Raw genomic sequence first — 20209 nt, 5'->3', positions numbered from 1 at the left:
CTGTCTACAGTGATATAATACATCTTTCCACCTTCTCTCTTCCTCCCTCCCCGCCCCCCCCTCACTAATACTTTGAGGAGGATTCCTCTTCCTTCATAGGAATAGTGGAAAGAATACTAGATGTGGCGTCAGAGGACTTGGGTTTGAAACCTGGGCTTGATATTTATTTACCAGCTTTTTGACCTTGGACAAAATCACTTTACCTCCCCATATTCTCATGTGTCAAGCAAGGAGAGGTGAGCTCTATGCCTGAAGAATATCTTTTATCTCCTCCCTTTTCCTCTAAAATGTAATTAATACTATCTCCCTTCAACAGATTCTTTCTTTTTCCTATTCCCAAGACTTACCTCTCCTCCCCCACCCCACCCCTTCTTAACTTTTTGGTGGCTTTCTTTGTCTCCATCAAGCACTCTCCTGCCTGCTTAAAACTTTCCTCCCCGACTCACCCACCCCAAGTAAAACTCAGTTTAAAAACCTGAAACCATCCCTCATTATGTAACCTTTACTTGTAATCTTTATTCATAAGAAATCACAGAGTGAGGTACATACCATTCCTGTCCTGTCTGCCGTTAGAGTGGTTCCTAAGATGTTTTCTGTGATCCTGAAAATGAGGCTGCATCCTAACTAATGCTTTCGTTCAGTTACAAAAAAACAAAACCCAAACGAAACTAGTTATTTTATGTGCCTGTGCTTTCAGCTCCAGAATATTAAATATAAAAGAACCAAGGCAAGATAGAGACTTTGTCGGCCCATCAGTGGTCATGTATTAATCTCCTACTATGCACCACGCACTGATATTAGGTGCTGGGGTGCAGGCATACAAAGAGAAATGAAACAGCCCCTGCTTTCAAGAGGCTTACATTCTCTTGGGGAAAGAGTTTATATATTTATAGGTGCAAAAGGAATATATGATGAACTGGGGAGAGAGGAGGGCACAGAGAAGCTCGGGGTGGTGAGGAATCAGGAAATATTCCATGATGTGGAGTTGATGGTGCTTGTACAGTTTTAAGAAAATAAGAATTCCCAATGGGGATTCCAAGGTGAAGTTGAGAGGGCGGCATTTTCCCTGTGTCCCTAGAGCATTTTGATCTGAACTCTTGAAAAAGAAGAGAAAGAGATGAATAATGATCATCTTAATTAGTTTAATTTGTTGTTTGTAGCTAGTGTTGCTTTCCTGTCGCTGGGCCTTTGGGAGTAAGGGGGGGGGTGCTGGCAGTGAACTTGGGGGTATATTTTCTGTTTCCCCCTGGTGGAGGTCTTTTCCTTCCTCTCTTACTGGTTAATAACTGTCTTTGTTTGAATGGAGGCAAAGCTTTTCCTTCTATATTTATGTATTGGTTTTAAAGTACAAATACTCAAGGGGAAACCAACCAGAATTTCCCAGAACAGATTTCTTTTCTGTCTTTTAAGGTTTACTTGCAGTATGACCCTAGGTAAGTCACTTAACCCTGTTTGCCTTAGTTTTTTTATCTGGAAAATGGGCTGGAGAAGGAAATGGCAAACCACTCCGGAATCTTTGCCAAGAAAACCCCAAATGGGATCACAAAGAATTGGACATGACTGAAAACAGCATAAAAAGGCTTATGCAATCATGAATTTCCTGTGCTACCTGATATAGGTCACCTTGCTTCATTCTCAGTTTTCTGTAAAATAAATGGGTTGGACTATATGAGGAGTTCTTAACTTTTTTGTGGGTCATGGATCCCTTTGGCAGACAACTGAGGAAGCCAGTGGATCCCATAGAAAGGTGTTTTAAAATAATTGAAGGAAGTATTAAATTTCAATTAAAGGTTAAAGATGTAATTTTTTTCCCATCAAAGTTTGTAGACCCCAAATTGAGAACCTTTCAAGCTTAAAATCTTGATTCTTAGTTGCATATTAGGTATGTTAGTGTTCACATCTGGGAAACCATTTGCAAATAGCCTAGCTTCTAGAGATGGAGTTTGTATGCACACATTTTCTGAGTAGGCTATTGTTTTAACCTAAACTAATTCCTTTATGTCATATTTTTATATCAGAAAATGTTCATTTTCTCTGATAACATGAAGTTCTGCATCTGCTACACTGTTATTTATTTGTATCATATTTAGGGGCATCTAGGTGGCATAGTAGATAGAGCACCAACCCTGGAGTCAGGTAGACTTCTTCTCTTCCTGAGTTCAAAGCTGGTGTCAGACACTTATTACCTGTATGACCTTGGGTAAATCACTTCGCCCTGTTTGCCTCAGTTTCCTCACTTGTAAAAATGAGCTGGAGGAGGAAATGGCAAAACATTCCAGTGTCTTTGGCAAGAAAACCCCAAATGGGATCACCAAGAGTCAGAAATGACTGAACAATACTTAGGAGAGCTGAAAGAAGGGACATTAGAAGCTATCTCATCCAGTTCCCTCATTTTACAGACAAAGGAATTTAGACCCAGGAAGACTGTGGCTTGTCCAAGATCCAATATACCTAGTAAACTGTAGAGCTGAGATTCTAAACCAGGTACTCTCCCTCCAAATCCAGCATGCTTTCTCCACTGTGCCACATCCCGCCTTTTTTTGCTTTTTAATTCATTTTCAACCCACCATAACTAGTGTTGACTTTCATTCTCCAAATTCACTGGCATCTGGCCATGTTGATCATATAACAGACCAGCATTAGAACTTTTGGCAGCCACCCTATTGGAGTTAAGACTGAGCCCTAGCCTTAATTCTGAGTTCCTGTCCCAGCTCTGTGATTCACATCAAGGCTCTGAGCCTCAAGTTTTCTCTTGCATAATGGGATTAGTGATACTTATACTGCTTACTTTATGGCATTGTTATGGGGAATTTGTTTTGTAAAACCCCACACAAATGCAAATTATCATTATATAGTTCTTTATGTTTGACAGTGTTTTCTTATAACAGTTTGCTGCTCAGGCTTGTGTGGAAAGTAGTTTATAAACTTTAGAGTGCTCTTGTTATCATGACTATATCCATTCCTAATACGTGTTAGTTCTTGATTCTCATGTTAATAAACTCCATGATTTCTTAGTCCTTTGAGACAATGCTATTGCCTCACATGGGTTTGGTTTTCTGCAAGCTCAGCACTTAAGAAGCTGTTTATTTCTTGATAAGACTCTTAGCTTGTAATTAGGGCCTGCTGCCACCAAGTGGACAAGGGGTCTTGATTCTGTAGCCCATCATCCCTATGATAGGATAATTTGCCTGGACAGCATATTGTCCTGGAAAGAGAATTGACCTGAGAGTAAGGGATCACGCTTTGTAGTCCTAGCTCTACCCTGACTACCTTTGGACCCATAATAAGCAAATTACTTGACCACTCTGGGTCACCTGTAAAAAAGATGTTGGATTATAATGGTCCCTAATGCCATTTCCACTTCAAAAATACTGAGACCCGTGCTGAGAATCCATTTTCCATTCAAATGTTCTTGTTTTCAATTTTTATTTAAATGTCTAAACTCAAAAGTAGCTCAGCATTGTAGAATTTATCAATGGCTATCTGCAGAATAATGATTCAAAGACAATAGTATTTTAAGGAACCTCCATCTAGTTAAGGAGACTCTAATGTCTTAACAGATTCATCAGACCTCAAGCTTTTTATTCAGGCTCTAGCAGAATGGTACTTTTCTTTTCACTCAGAATATTTTAACTTCGAGTTAAAGGTTCTTTCCAGGGTGTGTCCAGAGTTCCATTGCTCTTAGGTTTCTGGGCAGCTGGATGACAAAACCCTTCCAGACAGCTTGTCTTATCTGCCAACAGCTTCCCTCCATTTCAACCACAAGCAAGTCTATTTATTTGTCCTCATTGCCAATTAAGACTAATTAAAGAGACAGATTTTTAGTCTCCTCTATTTCTACTTTTCTACTCACTGAATGAAATCATCTTTGCTCATTTATGTAGCTGTTTTTTGTTTTGTTTTTTTAATTTTACTTACACTATTTCATTTGTTCCACATTACAACTCTGTGACACACAGAGGGATAGGGATTTCATTGGTACAAAAAGCTCCCTCTACCACTGGTCAGTCACATGACTGAGAGGTTATAGTTCAAAGAATCATAGATTTTAGACTGGATGGGACCTCAGACCTTCTAGTCCAACTCCTTCATGTTACAGATGAGGACATTGAGACCAAGGGATTGTAAATGACTTGCCCAGAGTCATACAGCCAGTATATGTCAGAAGAGGTGAGACTAGAATGCATGTCTTGCTATGCTGCTCATAATATTAGGTTTAGTAATTAAACTGAGGCCTAGAGAATTTAAGCAATATGCCACCTTATCTTTCCATTTTCAATCGAGTCGACCCTTTTGCCCATCAGATGCCTCAAAAGAAAGGAGTTCCATCCCACCCAACAGTCATCTGGCACACATCCCAGATGGTTCAATGGAAATATTTAGAATTAGAAGGCCTCCATTGGAATTCTGGCTCTGAGACTGTGGCTGTGCCTCAGTTTCCTCATCTGTAAAATGAGAGCCTCTTAAACTAGGTGACCCAAGGCTCCATCCAGCTCTAAATCTCTGGTCCAAGTCACCCTCACTGTGTTTCCCTACTAACTTGTTTCTCTGATCCCCTGAGTCACCAGTGTGGTTTATAACCTATTCCTGGATATAGATTGCTCTCTGAGAGAGCTTGTCATTATTTCACATCCATGTTTATACCAGAACGTAACAACATTTAAACAGAACTTAACAAGGTTTTAAAACAAAAATTTAAACCTTGTTTGTGTCCCATTGCAAGCAATAACTGAAGCTGTTCTGGAAACTGGGATGGATGTCAAGAGCCACAGGCTTATTTCTTAGATGAATTGTTAGGATCGGTGGTCATAAACAGAACAGAAGGGGCAATGGAGCATCACACCCCCAGGACAGGCCCAAGAGACAGGTGGTTGTTGCTGTCCTTGTAGTCATTGCTTATAAACTAATTTTCTCCTTTAGAGAGCTTCCTCTCTAGTAGTTCCCTACACCAAGCCTATCACAGGTTCCAACCCTTCAAAAGGGATCTTTTCAGAGAATTGTCAGAAACACGCAAAAAAACCCTCCATCCACGTGGACCCATAATTGCTCAGATCTCAATTTAACTGTCCCTGAAAGAATTTCTGTGAAATAAGAAGGGCTTTAGCCCAGTGAGAAATCAAGGCTCTGTTGCAGCTAACTCCACTTGTTTACTTCTGCCTTTGCTAACTGAAGCACTCTCAGTCCACAAATAGCTGCATTTTCAGTCCCCATTAATGGAGCTTGTGCAGCAGGTTTTGACTAAAGGACATTCCCAGACAGTCACACTTGGATGGAGGTCCGTGGTCTAGTGGCAAGTTTCCTGATCTGAGATTCAGGAGATCTAAAGTCTGGTATCTAATCTGCTGCTCACTATACAGGGTGTTCCAAAGGCCTTAGTGTCAAGTTCCAAAAGTCTTAGCTGTTAAACCCTAGATAGTTTAAAACTGGGCTAAGACTTTTGGAATACCCTGTTAATATGACCTTGGGCAAGTCACCTCTCTGGGCCTGTTTTCTTTCAAATGACTGGGTGTGGTGGTGCACACCTATAATCCCTGCTGCCTTGGGAGGCTGCAGTGAGTGAGCTATGTCTATTGGTCTGAACGAAGTTCACTTTTGTAATGATGAGCCATCAGGAGCAGGAGGCCATTGGGTTACCAGAGGAATGAACCAGGCCAGGATGGGAATGGAGTTGGTCAAAGTTGTCATGCCAGTAAGTAATGAGATCGGGTTGGTGAGTAACCACTGCACTTGCAGTCTGGGGGAGATAGGGAGAAGTGGTCTAAAAATTATAATGAAATGATAGCAGATGCTCACATTTGGGGAAAAAAGAAAAACAACTGGAATGGACCTTAGGCATTTTATAAGGTCCATGCAAGCTCTAAAACTCAGTGGTCCTAAGTTTGATTAGCTCATGGGGGGAATCTCAGGCAGAGTACTAGAATGGGAGCCTTCATTGGTCACATTGTTAAGAGTTTATAACATGAAAGGATCATAGGGTTAGCTAAAAGGGGCTTGGTAGAAGTGGGTGGAGTGTAGGGCTGGAGTCAGGAAGACCTGAGTTCAAATCTGGTCTCACATAATTTATGTACTGTTGGACTCTGAGGAAGCCACTTAACCCTGTTTCTCTTGGTTTCTTCATCTGGAAAATGAACTCGAGAAGGAAGTGGCAACACACTCCAGTATCTTTGCCAAGAAAACCCCAAATTGGGCACAAAGAGTTGGAAATGACTGAACAGCAGTCATAACTTTTGCAGATTAGAAAACCTAATTCCAGAAAAGGAAATTAATTTGCTCAGGACCACATGAGATAGTAAAAAATGGCCTAACCCAGGTCCTGTGACTTCGAAATCCCACCACGATTTCCTCTATACCTTCACTTTTTGAGATAGGTGCCTTTTTAGTTTTTTCTTTTTTTTGATGAGGCAATTGGGGTTAAGTGACTTGCCCAAGGTCACACTGCTAGTAAGTGTCAAGTGTCTGAGGTTGGATTTGAACTCAGGTACTCCCGACTCCAGGGCCAGTGCTCTATCCACTGAGCCACCTAGCTGCCCCTGTATTATTCTTTGATCCTCAAGTAGTCTGTATGCTGGTAGAAATTCTTGCTAGATTACTTCCTAATAACTGACCTTTTTCCACTTTCTCCACTAGTATCTTTTGTGGTATAATCACTTCTCATGTTTGCTTGGGACTGCCATGTCTGAATAGGTCATAATCTCAGAGTCTAGAAAGGTCAGTTTTCAACTACTTTAGGGTATTTACCCAAAACTTCTGAAGGGGTGAGTAACCCTTTGGCATTTTACCCAAAACTCTTCTCTGGGGGCTGAGCAAAACTGTTCCATTCTCTTTACCCGTTTACCTTTGGGCAGTTATCCAAAAGTGTTCTGAGGTGGTGAGTAACCCCCATTAGTTAACTGGCTGCCCCTAGAAACTTGACCCGGTGGTCTGGCATCTTGAGGGCATTACGTCCTGAGCACAACGAAGAAAAGTCTATCACAGGCCAAGGAAATTAGAGTGGGGAGGTCAGAGAAGGAAGTAGACTGTAAATTCTTAGATTGTAACTCTTTGGCTGGGGAAGATGTCTTATTTAATTTAATGTTTCCCTCGAGGTCCAGCATTGAGCACATAGTAGGCATTCAGCAAATGTCTGTGGAATTGAGTCAAATGGACTTGAGAAGAAACACAGATGAGTTGTAAACTTTGTGCTTGCCATGTGCCCAATGTGTGTGTGTGTGTGTGTGTGTGTGTGTGTGTGTGTGCTCGAGTATGTGTGCACGTTCCCGGTGAGCTCTGGCAAGGGTAATTATGATTATGGTACAGCATTGTTGGTAGTAACAACATCATTAAGTGGACCAGCTACAATTTTTTGTGACTTTTTTGTACCCTGGGTTTCAAATGGCTCTTCCCTGGACCACATACCCTGCCTGCCTTCCCAAGTCTTGTCATAACACTCCAAGGCACCCTCTTCTGGTTGAAAGAGCACTGTTTGCATTCTAATGAGGGGCACAACATACAAACAGCTGTGATGATTAAAAATATGAGAGACATAATTATTTTATTGATATGGCCAAGGCCATCTCTCAGACCAAAGACCCCCTCCTCTGTTCTAGTTGTAGGAGGTCCATCACACAGCAATCAAATCTCATTGGTTGGTATCATTAGAATCTAAATGGTTGACATCAGAGAGAGGAATGTAAGACTCCCAACTCAAGCTGATCAGGACAAAATAGTTTCTTCTAGGTGTAGTTTAATTTTATCTGTAGTCCTTGGGCTGTCTAGACAAAAGGATCTGTCTCCACCCAAGCCTCCTTTGTTATCTTGTGTCTGGTTTGACCCAGTTGAATCTTAGTTTCAAGGAGAACTTAGACGTTGGTTGGAAAAGGGGAAAATTGGTAAGAAAGAAGGGGAGATCTCTGGGTCCCCCAAAGTATTGATTACTTAAAATTTTTTCTCACACAACTATGTACAAATAAGCACTACAGATGAGAAAACCGAGCCACAGAAGCTAAATGATTTATCCAAGGTTATGACACTTTGCATCTTAATGAACTTTAGGGGGAATCTCTCGATTTTTTTCATAGTAACAGAATTTCATTATACTGTATACAACTTTTTTATCACCCACTTCTTAGAGGCAAGAGGTGGTGCAGTGAATAGAGCATGATCCCTGGAGTCAAGAGGACCTGAGTTCAAATTCCGCCCCAGACAATTTACTAGCTGTGTGTCTCTGGGCAAATCACTTAGTCCTGTTTGCCTCAGTTTCCTCATCTGAAAAATGAGCTGCAGAAGGAAATAGCAAACCACTCCAGTATCTTTGCCAAGAAAACCCCAAATGGGGACACAAAGAGTCAGACATGACTGAAAGGATCAAACAATAGTAATCTTTTTAGGGAGTCTCCCAAGGTTTGTAAACAGGGAGGAGATTTTAGTGGTGGTGGGATTTGATATTTATTGGTTGTCTGCTTCTTGTGTGGTTATTTTTACTTGAAAAGGAAAACCAGATAATTTGTGGATACTTATGGAAACCTACCCAGGCATCTGGAACCAGCACCTCACTCAGTGCCTGGCACATAGTAGGCCTGCCCTCAGTTAATGCTTACTGAAATGATTCTTAGTCCAGGATCTTACTTTGTGTGTGTTGCCAGGGTAATAGGAAGTTCCATTCCTGTCTCCCAGCTTCCCTGAGCGGAACCACCCACCCCTCTCATTCCTACCACCCCTCCCTTCTCCTCTCCCCACCCCCAGTCTGAAGGGGACTGTGGCTTAGGTTAAAAGAGGCTTAGGAAGTTTCACCAGTAAAGAATTGGGAGTAGGAGGAAGAAAAGAAGAAAACAGGGTGTGTGTGCCTGAGACTAGATGGACAGAAGATGAGCAGCAATACCAAATTGTTTTGTGACAGTAGTGTGAGTCCAGCAGCCAGAGCAGTGCCCCCAATAATTCCTGAACATGTGTGTATTCTGATCTCCTTGTCTCAGATGAGCAATCAAAGGTTCAGATATCCTTTCAGAAATGTTCATACATTCCAGCCCCAAGGGCTCACCCACCACCCCCTTATTCTTAATTTGTGGCCATGCTCACACCCTTGGCATGGTCCCGTGGCTCTTGGCTACTGGATATTATCATCTGAGACAGCTAGAGTAAGTTTGCAGACAGTGACGAATGCTTGATATTTCTGAAAGACAGTTGCCCATCTCCTCTCCTTACGTAGGAGGGCAAGAGAAGGATCAGGGTGAATTCTTTCCTAACATTCAAGCGGGCTGTTTATTTATTTATTTGCAGAGGCACCCACTGGACTTTTGGAGCATGCGATTGTTAACTCTTGGCCAAGTTTACATAGCTTCAGTGATAGGGGCCAGAATTACTCAGCCGCTCTAATTGTCCTTCCCCAGCAGGAATAGCAGCAAATCCCGCAAAGTGACCATGCAACTGCATAAAGAACTATTCCTTTTATGTTCTAAATTTATTGCCCTTCAGCTTTCATGAATGTACCCTTGTTATACCATGTGACAGGGTGAGAAGCAGCATCTGATGAGTGTTTTCAGAATATCCTTCAGAAGTGACTTGAGTTCCTTTTGACTTTTCTTTCTCTGGGTATTGAGCAGCCTCCCAGTCTGCACCACCCTGTCAGATGCCCTCTCTGTCACAGAATCTCAAATGAGGTCATTCAACCGGATGACATCTTGAGCAGCTTAAGTGTTTGCAAATGTGCAAATGATCATGATGGGGGAAAGAACCCAGGCAGTGTGTGTGTGTCTGCACTTACTTGAAACAAATGTCACAGTCGATGGAAACTGAACCAAACAGTACTGTAATTTCCAACCACATGCCTGAACTTGAATGCTTGGCCATCCTTCCTCAGAGAAACCCAGGGCATGGATCCAGCCATGATGAGTGAGAAAGAAGAATGTAGAGGGAGGGAAAAAGAGGGAAGAATATTCCCGACTTGGGTCACCCCTGAGGATACTGCTGATAGAATGGGTCTGTTTTGCAGACTATCTAGATCTGTTGCTAGAATGTGTCAGGAAACTAAGGCCATGTTTGGGGAATTTTCAAGCAAAACTTTTTTTTTGTTGTTTTGTTTTGTTTTTGTTTTTTTTGTGGGGCAATGGGGGTTAAGTGACTTGCCCAGGGTCACACAGCTAGTAAGTGTCAAGTGTCTGAGGCTGGATTTGAACTCAGGTCCTCCTGAATCCAGGACTGGTGCTTTATCCACTGTGCCACCTAGCTGCCCCCAAGCAAAACTTTTAATGTTGGGAAGTGGTAGGAAAGTAGCAACCTGCCTTCCAGGCCACAAATTGAGTTCTTCTGCTGCGGACAAGGACAACATCCATGCTGAGTGGTGGCAGGACCTGACGGTGGCTGAGGTGGGCCAAAAGTTGTTTCCTAGGGTTGTTGCAGGAAGACGTCCAACTCAAGAGCTTGATATGGTAATGATAGCTTTCCTAGTTGGTTGGAGAACAATAAATGTACAAGGTTCCCTTTGCCGTAGCATCTGCACCAGAGGCAAATATCGTGAATTCCACATTGGAGTGAAATGCCTCACTGAACTGCTTCATCCCCTTAAAGGCCAACAGATCACTGCCATCACCCTGGACTGCCAATTTCTGTCATGCTGTAAAACTCTGGAAATTAGTGTTGCGGTAAAGAGCGTGGCAGCAACATGACTGTTTTTCCATGGCATTCCTGTAGTATTCACATATTTTTTTGCTCAGTACTTTCAACATTTTATGTAGGCTAATATGTCATCACCTCCCAAGATAATTCCAGTATTTTGGCCCAAAAGGGATATTTTTAAACTAAAAGGAGCCCTGTTTCAGATACCCTACATATGGTCCTAATCTCTTCCCTCCCCTTCCCCCACCTCCTCATGCCCAACAACTACCAAGCTGAAATATTTTTTGTAGGTTCTGTGGTTATCATTGGTGTCTGAAGCTGGAAAGTAGCAACTCTAGGGGGTGGGTCTCATGAATTCCCAAACAGAATAGGTGAGAAGAACCCCTATGATATTCCTCAAGAGGGTGCCTGCCATCTCAGCACAGCTTTTTCTAAGATAGCTCCTTTCTTGAATAAAATTGGTTGAACCCTAGTCTATTAATAAGATGTTTTTGTTTTTGTTTTTAAACATAAAATCATAGAATTTCAGTCATAATCTCCCTCTGTCCACTCCCCCCCCCCTCCTACCCACTGCCCGGTTGATTTGTAATAGATCATGTCTATGTAATAGAAAACGGAAGATTTTTTTTTTTGTCTGTTGGAAAATTACTGTGCTTTGCTTCATGCGTACGCCCTGCCTCATTCTCACTAAGATTGGTCTTTAAAAGATAGTTAGCAACAATAAGTCTTGTTGGATGCTTTAGTTCTAATTATGTTCTGTGTGGAAACAAGTATTGACCATTTTCTTACTGCTATTTCTGGAACTTCATCACTCTTTTTTTCTAATAATGCTTATATAGTTATTATTTTTAAAATCAAACTGGTAGATTTAAAAATAACTCATACCTGACTTTTAAAATAACCTCTAAAGAGTACATGACTTTTTTTTTTTTTTTGGTGAGGCAATTGGGGTTAAGTGACTTGCCTAGGGTCACACAGCTAGTAAGTGTTAAGTGTCTGAGGCCAGATTTGAACTCAGATCCTCCCGACTCCAGGGCCAGTGCTCTATCCACTGCACCACTTAGCTGCCCTGAGTACATGACTTTTTAATTGTTGATTCAAGCTAAGTAATCTACACCCTTAAATTTCAATATGGTAGCATGAATACTTAGATTTTATATAAATTATAAGAAAACCATTTACCAGAAAAATTAATCAGGGATAAGATACTTGTTGTAGATGATATCATACAATAGATGTATATGGAACACATATTTGGTATGTTATTGGCCACAATCAGTGGATAGTTAACAAAGCTCTTTGAGGATAGGAACAATTTTTTTTTTTTCTGTTTTTGTACCCTTAGTATCTACTTCATAGCAAGTGTTTGGTTTAATTTGACTTGTTCTGCATTGTTCTCCAATAGGAAGAACACTAGAATTGGAAGTGGGAAGGTGTGGATTCCATTCCTGACTCTCTGCTTGATTTAGCCCACTTCATTTCTCTGGGCCTCATTTTTCTCACCTATAAACCAAGAGGACAGATTAGCATATAGGCGCCGCATTGTTGTCATGAATTCAGCAGATAGTACCATATATATGAAGAACCCCTTCAATATAACATTCTATAAAATATTCTAATGTTACACCTACCACAAGGAATATGGCATTGGTTGCTATACTCCTGTCATGAAGAGTAGGCAATCATTTCATTCTTTGTACTTGCATCCCGAGTGCTTGGCAAACCTTGTAGGCCTTTAATAAGTATTTGTCAACAGATTGATTGCCTTTAGTGATAATATATTTGCTTAGAATTTATTTCTGGGACAACCCTAATGAAGGCCTCTTAAGAAGAAGAGAGATATAGCAAGGATGCAAGAAGTAACATCACTTCCTCCCTGTTCCTCCCACTCCTCTGGTCTTTCTTCTTTTTTCTTTTGGATACATCCCCAACAAATGATTATATAGATTCTTTCCTCCTCCTCCCCATGTCTCTCCCCCATCCCCTACCTTGAAGATCTCCAGTTGAAAGAGAACTTAATACCTGCTAAGACAGTTTATTCCAGCCCTGGACATCTCTAACAGTTAGGAGTTTTTGCTTATCTTCCAAATCCTCCTTCACTGCAGCTTCTTTCTCCTCTTGAAGCTCTTTTTAGATATTTCAGGGTAGTTACTGTATATATCTTTTCTCTTGATGTAACTCCCATTTCTCTTTTCCTGGTTTACTAATCCCAGTTTTTTCAACCAATTCACTTGTGGCATATTCTCCAGTTTCCTAGTCAACATGATTGACTTCTGGATGTGCTCAAGTTTTTCCTTCTGAAACTATGGTTCTCAGAACTAAATACGGTACTCTAGATGTGGTACAACAAGGGTAGAGTCCAGCAAGACTGCCATCTCCCTCATACTGCACAATTTATGCTTCCTTTATGTTCTTATTAGTTCTCTCTCTCTCTTTTTCTCTCTCTCTGACTCTGTCTCTGTCTTTCTGTCTCTGTGTCTGTCTCTGTCTCTCTTTCTCTCTCCCCTTCCCTCTTCTTTCCTTCTATTTTCATCTCCTCTCCCATCCTGCCCCCGACCTTTATGCTGTCAATGCTGGTCAGATTGGAGAGAAGGTAGGGGACCTTTCATCATGTCATATTTTGAAAATTAACACATCCACATTCATATTTTTCCCTCACCCTTATGTCCTACCATTGACTCTGAGCTTTCAATCCACAAAAATCCCCGGATCTTCTCAAAACTATTTCCCCATTCTCCCATCCTGTACTTGGGCAATTAATTTCTATAAAGGGCTATACTTTATACTTACCATTGCCTATTAAATTCCATCTTACTAAAGGGAGACCCGTATTCTAGCCTGCAGTATTTATTTTTTTTTAATATCCTAACTCTTGTCACCCAACCCCACTGAGTCACCTCTTTGTGATTTTCTCCAGGTCATTCTAGTCATCTATAATGAATGTGGCCAAGAGGAGCATTCAGCTTGTCTCATGGGATATTCTCTCCTCTATAGCTGATGTGTACTCTTCCCCAACTACTATAGAAGCTTCTCTGTAGTTCTTTGAGGTTTCCAGAACAGATTATCCTTCTCCCACTATTACTTTTTTCATTTCTGCCTATCCCAATGCACTCTGTGAGGCTGATGCAGTCTAAAGTGCCAAAACTGACCCCATTGTAAGGGAGGGAGAAGGGAGGAGGGTCACTTCGTCAAATCTTGCACAATATCATTATAATGTCATTTTAAAAGTAGCCTTCTCAGGGGCAGCTAGGTGGCGCAGTGGATAGAGCACTGGCCCTAGATTCAGGAGGACATGAGTTCAAGTCCAGCCTCAGACACTTGATACTTACTAGCTGTGTGACCCTGGGCAAGTCACTTAACTCCAATTGCCTCACCAACCCCCCCCCCCAAAAGTAGCCTTCTCACCAATATAGTATGTGCTAATTCACTTCACTCAAAGCCTGCATTTTTTTCCCCAGAGAGTTTACTTGGCTCTAGGAGCACCTAATCATGGGGGAGGGGAAGGAAGAGGGTCAGAAATCCCATTCCCAGAAGTAGGTAGCATTGACTTAGCAGATACCATATGCTTATTTTCATGAAGGTGAAAGGAGACAACCATGGAGAGATAGGCTTTTTTGTGTCATATCCTACTCTGAAAATGGATACTTTCAAATTCCTGTCATGAAATCTATTCAGTTGAAGCGCTTTATATTTATATCAATCAGCAGATACCTATTAAGCACCCCCTTTGTATCAGGTACTGTCCCTGCCCTCAAGGAGAGGAGGGACTAAGGAGACATGTCCAAATACAAGTACAGAATGTGCAAAATGAATACAACTCAATTTTAAGTGGGCAGCATAGAGCACTGGGCTTGGAATTAGGCAGATTCATCTTTTTTAGTTCAAATCCAGCCTCAGACCCTTACTAGCTGGGTGACCCTGGTCAAGTCACTTCACCTTGTTCGTCTCAGTTTCCTCATCTGGAAGATGAGTTAGAGAAAGAAGTGGCAAATCACTCCAATATCTTTGCCAAGAAAACCCTGAATGAGGTCATGAAGAGTCAGACACTACTGAACTGAGTGAACAACAGAACTTCAGGTGGGAAGCACTAGGAGCTGGAGAGATCAGGAAGAACTCAGAGGAAGTGGTATCTGAGCTGATCTTTGAAAGAAAGTAGGAATTCTTAAAAGTGGAGTGATTGAGAAGTGTAGTCAAAGTTAAAGAATTTCTTATTTAAAGAGTTCCTTGTTTAAAGCATAAAACATACATTTAAATGCTTTCAGATTAATATTTCTATCAAAAAGACTCTGTTTTAGGTCAAATTAATTATAGTTTAAGTGCAAACAATTTATAGAAACAACCACCCTTTCATTTCATGGAAGAAATCAGAATTTGAAATTTATTTATTTATTTATTTTTGTTTGTTTGTTTTTGGTGAGGCAGTTGGGGTTAAGTGACTTGCCCAGAGTCACACAGCTACTAAGTGTAAAGTGTCTGAAGCCAGATTTGAACTCAGGTCCTCCTGAATCCAGGGCCATTGCTCTATCTACTGTGCCACCTAGCTACCCCGGAATTTATTTTACCACATACCAGGAGTCCGTGGAGATCATCTTCTCCAGCTCTCTTATTTTACAAAGGAGGGGAAATTACTTGCTCAGGTTCACAAAGCTAATAAAGGGGGTTCATTGTTCCGTCGTGTCCAACTCTTCATGACCCCATTGGGGGTTTTCTTGACAAAGATACTACGGTGGTTTGCCATTTCCTTCTCCAGCTCATTTTACAGATGAGGAAACTGAGGTGAAGAGGATTAAGTGACTTTCCCAGAGTCACATAGCTAGTAAGTGTCTGCAATCAAATTTGAACTGAAGTCTTCCTGACTCTAGGCCCAGTGCTGTTCTACTCACTGTGCCACCTAAGGGGATAGAGCTAGTACATGCACCCAGATCTTCATGTTCCATGTAGCAGTCTTTCAACTACCTTATATTATCTTAGGTGACAGAATCATTTTTCCTACCTTTTCCATCCTGCATTATCTAGCAAATAATGATCCTTCATATTGCTTTTTGTTTTTTTGGAATGACAGAGAGGGGAAGTGTGTTAGAGATCACTTTGTGTCATTGCTCTCCATTCCACACAATTGGGAATGAATCTAGTTTAATCCCCTCAATTTGTAGATGAGGAAATTAGAAAGTATTAACCAATTTTTCCAAAGTTGCACAACTAGTTCAGCCCAGAACTAAGACTCAGATTCTGGTCTGTAGACCAAGCAAATGTTTGTTTTTTCTACCATACTAGATTTTTTTTCAGTTAACTAAAGAGGAGAATCTCTCCTTTCATTGGTCTGTAACTTCATTAAACAATTGTATAAGCACACATAGAGAATAGCTCTTGCAACAAAAGACAGTAACTCCTTGTTAGTTTTAGAAACGTGTATCCTCATATGTCTTAAAACAGACACTGAAGAATTGACCTGTGCTGTTTCTTTTCAGTCACGGATTTGAGAAATGCCAGAGCATGGGTACAGGATACCCGTCTGGTGTTAGACATAACTCCACTCAAAGCAAAGGCCTGGAAATACCCTATTTTCTATTTTTGAAATGTGATTACCACTGAGCCTTTGGCAAAGCTCCCCAGTTAAAGTCAAATAGTTCTTTTGAATTTAGGGATGAGCTTGTCTGAAGCTGGTAATTCTAGCAGAGAAGTCTGCAGTATATAGAAATGTTAGCAGCAGGTTTCTTGACTATTTCATAAAACTTCATTTAGAGAGCCACACTCAGATCTGGTAACTTAGTAAGAGAATGAAGCCCAATCAGAAGTACTGACGCTTCAATTCTTGCCAACCATGTGATGCCGCTTTTGAGTGGAGTTAAAGGGGAGTGTCATTGGGCTGTTCAAGTGAACCATGCAGAAAAAGAGAAACCCTCTCTGGGATAGTGACGTTTCTTCCTTCAGTTGTCATTGTTCATGAATTCCCTCCACTAACTCAGAAAGTATGTGCCTGTAAAAAGGAAGAACTAATAACAGGAAACCTCGGAACAATGGCACATTCATTCCCTTATCACTTGAGTGCTTTTATGGCAAACTATAATACTCAGGCATTCTGAGGTAGTGAAGCATTCTTACCCCCAGCCATGCTGAATAGAATGACCTTCCATGTACTTGGCATTATTAGTCTTTTTTTGTTGTTGTTGTCATGGGGTGTGTTTTTTTGGGGGGGGCGGTAATAGTTATTTTTCTTAACAATTCATTTTATTCTAGCTGAAAAAGAAATTAGCTACCTTGAGGATTTGGGGGTTGCTTTCTTACACCCCTCCTTAACTCAGATAAACTGCACTTTCTCAGAATTGATATTTTCACAACAAAATATATATCTGGTGCTGAAAGTCACCCTCTATTTTTTCCAAAGCTTAATTAATTATCTAATGTTCATTCAATAGACCACTTACTAAGTCTTCCTAATTCTGTCTCCATAATATTGATCATGGGGCAAGTAGGTGGCACAATGGATAGAGTGCAGGGACTGGAGTCAGGAAAACTTGAGTTCAATTCCAGCCATATAACCCTGCTTGCCTCAGATTCTTCAACTGTAAAATGAGCTGGGAGAGGAAATGGCAAACCATTCCAGTATCTTTGCCATGAAGACCCCAAATGGGGTCACAGAGTCGGACACGACTAAAATGACTGAACAACAATATTGGTCATCTCTATCCTCTCACCTGTTCATACTAACATCACCTTTCACTTTTAGTATTGTAATAGCCTCCTATCTGGTCTCCATGCTTCCGGCCTTTTCCCTTCTCCAGTCTGTATTTCCAGAATGAACTTTGTCTTCTTTCCCCCTACTCACCATCATACATTTTATGCTCTAGCCAAACTAGACAAGTCACCATCCCCTAGTCTTGTTTCTATTCTCTTCCTTTTTTTTTTTTTTTTGGTGGGGCAATGTGGGTTAAGTGACTTGCCCAGGGTCACACAGCTAGTAAGTGTCAAGTGTCTGAGGTTGGATTTGAACTCAGGTCTTCCTGAATCCAAGGCCAGTGCTTTATCCACTGCACCACCTAGCTACCCCTATTCTCTTCCATTTTAATGTTTTTGTACTTGCACTCTCCCATGTACTCAAAATATTCCCCTTTCCCTTCTCCCCCACTACACACAGACACAGACAGACATCCCTACCCCCTGTTGAAATCCAATATTCTTCTAGTCTCTGCTCACCTCCCCACTGTAGCCACCCACTAGCAGTGATTATCCTGGATCCTCTGTTCTCTCTCTTGGGAATTTTCTTTCATTTGTGAACGTGTTCATATAAGCTTGTTACAGGCAGGGACTGTAATTGTTTTTGTTATCTTTGACTTCCCTAGCAGCCATGAGTGTGCTTTGCACACAGTAGTTGCTTAATTGTTGAAGTAAAGAAACATTTACTTGAATAGCTGTTACCATAGGTGTGCCAATGCTGCAAGGGGGCTAGGGATAACAAAGAAGTCTAAGACAGCTTTTGCCCTTTATTTTGGGGGGTAAGCTATGCTATTTACATTAAATGGCAAACAAAAATATAAGTAGGATAAGTAGATGTCTTTTTGTTTATGTTCTCTCTCTCTCCCTCCATCCTCCTTTTTTTTCTTTCTCCTTTCCTCCCTCTCTGTCACCCTCCCATGCCCACACCACTTTGTCTCTTTCTCTGCTTTTTTCTGTTTCCGTCTCTCTTCCCTCTCTCTCTCTCTCTCTCTCTCTCTCTCTCTCTCTCTCTCTCTCTCTCTCACACACACACACACACACACACACACACATACAGTCTATACAGCACCAGTATTTTCTTTTCATTTTGAACAGACCAAAAATTGCTTAATTTTTCTAAGTTGAAGACTCGCTCACAATGATGAATACATTCCTCAGAGCAGGGCTGTACTATTGAAACAAACTTCTTTTCACAATATAGGGACACACGAAGGCTCCACCTGGAGGCTTTTGTGTTCTCCACACTCATTCTCTCTCAGTCTAGGATTCAGGTCAAGACGCTGGCCCTTATTTCTTAGTGAACTGAAATCAGGACACCAGCTAAATTGAGAGGTCATAGATGTATTCTGGCTGGCTTTTAGCAGCTGGTTAACTGCTGATTAGAACTGGTATAAACTACCTCCTTCCCACCCTCCAGTTCCAATTGTCTTATTATCAGCCCTTTGATTCAAAAGGTGCAGTTCCTCTTCTCTCACAAAAGTCAATAATAATGTTGGTTTCCTGCTAGGGTTTCGTTTCTCTTTTTGTGCCTTCCAAACAAGTGGCACTGATGACTTTTCTTCTATCATAGTCATTCCTTTATATGACTTGACCGTCCCTCCTCACCCCACTGCCCACACACATACAGACCATTGAACCTTCTCTTCTTAGAGAAAAACAGTGAAGCAACAACATCCGATACCATGATCACTTCAGACGTTATAGTTAATGGCACTTTTCTGCAAGAGGAGCAAAATATTTGGGTCATTATAGTTGGTCATTATAGTTAATAATAGTTCTGCTTTCTTTTAGCATTTTCTTTTCATTTATATTATTGTTCCATTGTTTACATTTTTTCTCTTAGTTCTACTTCACAAGCCTTCCCATGCTTCTCTGAATTTCTCACATTCATTTCTTAATTGCATAATGGTAACCCATTCATCCCTTCCCCATTGGGCAGGGGGACCCATTTTGTTTCCACTTCTTGAATACCCTGAATATTTTGATCTATATTCTACCTTTCAGTATGTTCGTTGAGGTGTGTGCTTTCTAGAGTATGAACAACATAGTCATGTTTCCTGGATGCCCAATTGTTTTCCAGAACAGTCAAATTCATAGCTCCACCAACAGGATATTAGGGCATCTATTTTCTCACAACCCCTGCAATATTATTTCCATAATATATTATCTTTGCCATTCTGGATGTGAGGCATAAAACCTCTGAGTTGTTTTTATTTGCATTTCAGTTATTATTAGTGATTTGGAGCATTTTTTCAAGGTTATTAGCACTTTGTAATTCTTTTGAAAACTATATGCTCATGTCCTTTAACCTCTTATCTGTTGGGGGAAGGCTTTTCCCATCTTAATTTATCATACAACTTGTCATTAAATTTATTCATGTGTGTCACATTGCTATCTATGCCCTATGAAATAACTAGATTAGGAAGCCCCTGGGGGCAAAGACTACATCCTCCATCTTTATACTGGGCAGTAGAGTAATGTAATGGCAACTAAAGGGAAAGAGTAATCCTAATTCATTTTTGAGGGGAAAATGAGAACTGAATTTGAAAGCAGAAATTCTGTTAGCTGAGTAAATATTTGATGTTGTCAAGAATGATGGGGATATCTAAACTGATGGATATAACATTAATTAGGTTTGTTGTTTTTTTAAGTGAGGCAATTGGGGTTAAGTGACTTGCCCAGGGTCACACAGCTAGTAAGTGTTAAGTGTCTGAGGCCGGATTTGAACTCAGGTACTCCTGACTCCAGGGCTGGTGCTATATCCACTGCGCCACCTAGCTGCCCCAATTAGGTATTTTTTTTAAATCCATGAGTTTGCCACAAGGAAAAGGTTCTAATGTATTTTCTTTTTGTAACTCAAGGATTAAAAACCTACAGAAATTTGAGTTTGTATTTGAAAGTGATA

The 20209-nt window shown here is 40.9% G+C and overlaps 1 protein-coding gene across 4 annotated transcripts in view; it reads left to right on the top strand.

Moving 5' to 3' along the window:
• Window positions 1-20209, top strand: part of GRB10 (growth factor receptor bound protein 10) — a 278346-nt gene that overhangs the window by 221947 nt on the left and 36190 nt on the right. The window lies entirely within an intron of this gene.

This window comes from Dromiciops gliroides, chromosome 1 (genome assembly GCF_019393635.1).
Source record: "Dromiciops gliroides isolate mDroGli1 chromosome 1, mDroGli1.pri, whole genome shotgun sequence".
NCBI classification, from domain to species: Eukaryota; Metazoa; Chordata; class Mammalia; order Microbiotheria; family Microbiotheriidae; genus Dromiciops; species Dromiciops gliroides.
This window is presented reverse-complemented; position numbering and strand designations above follow the sequence as displayed.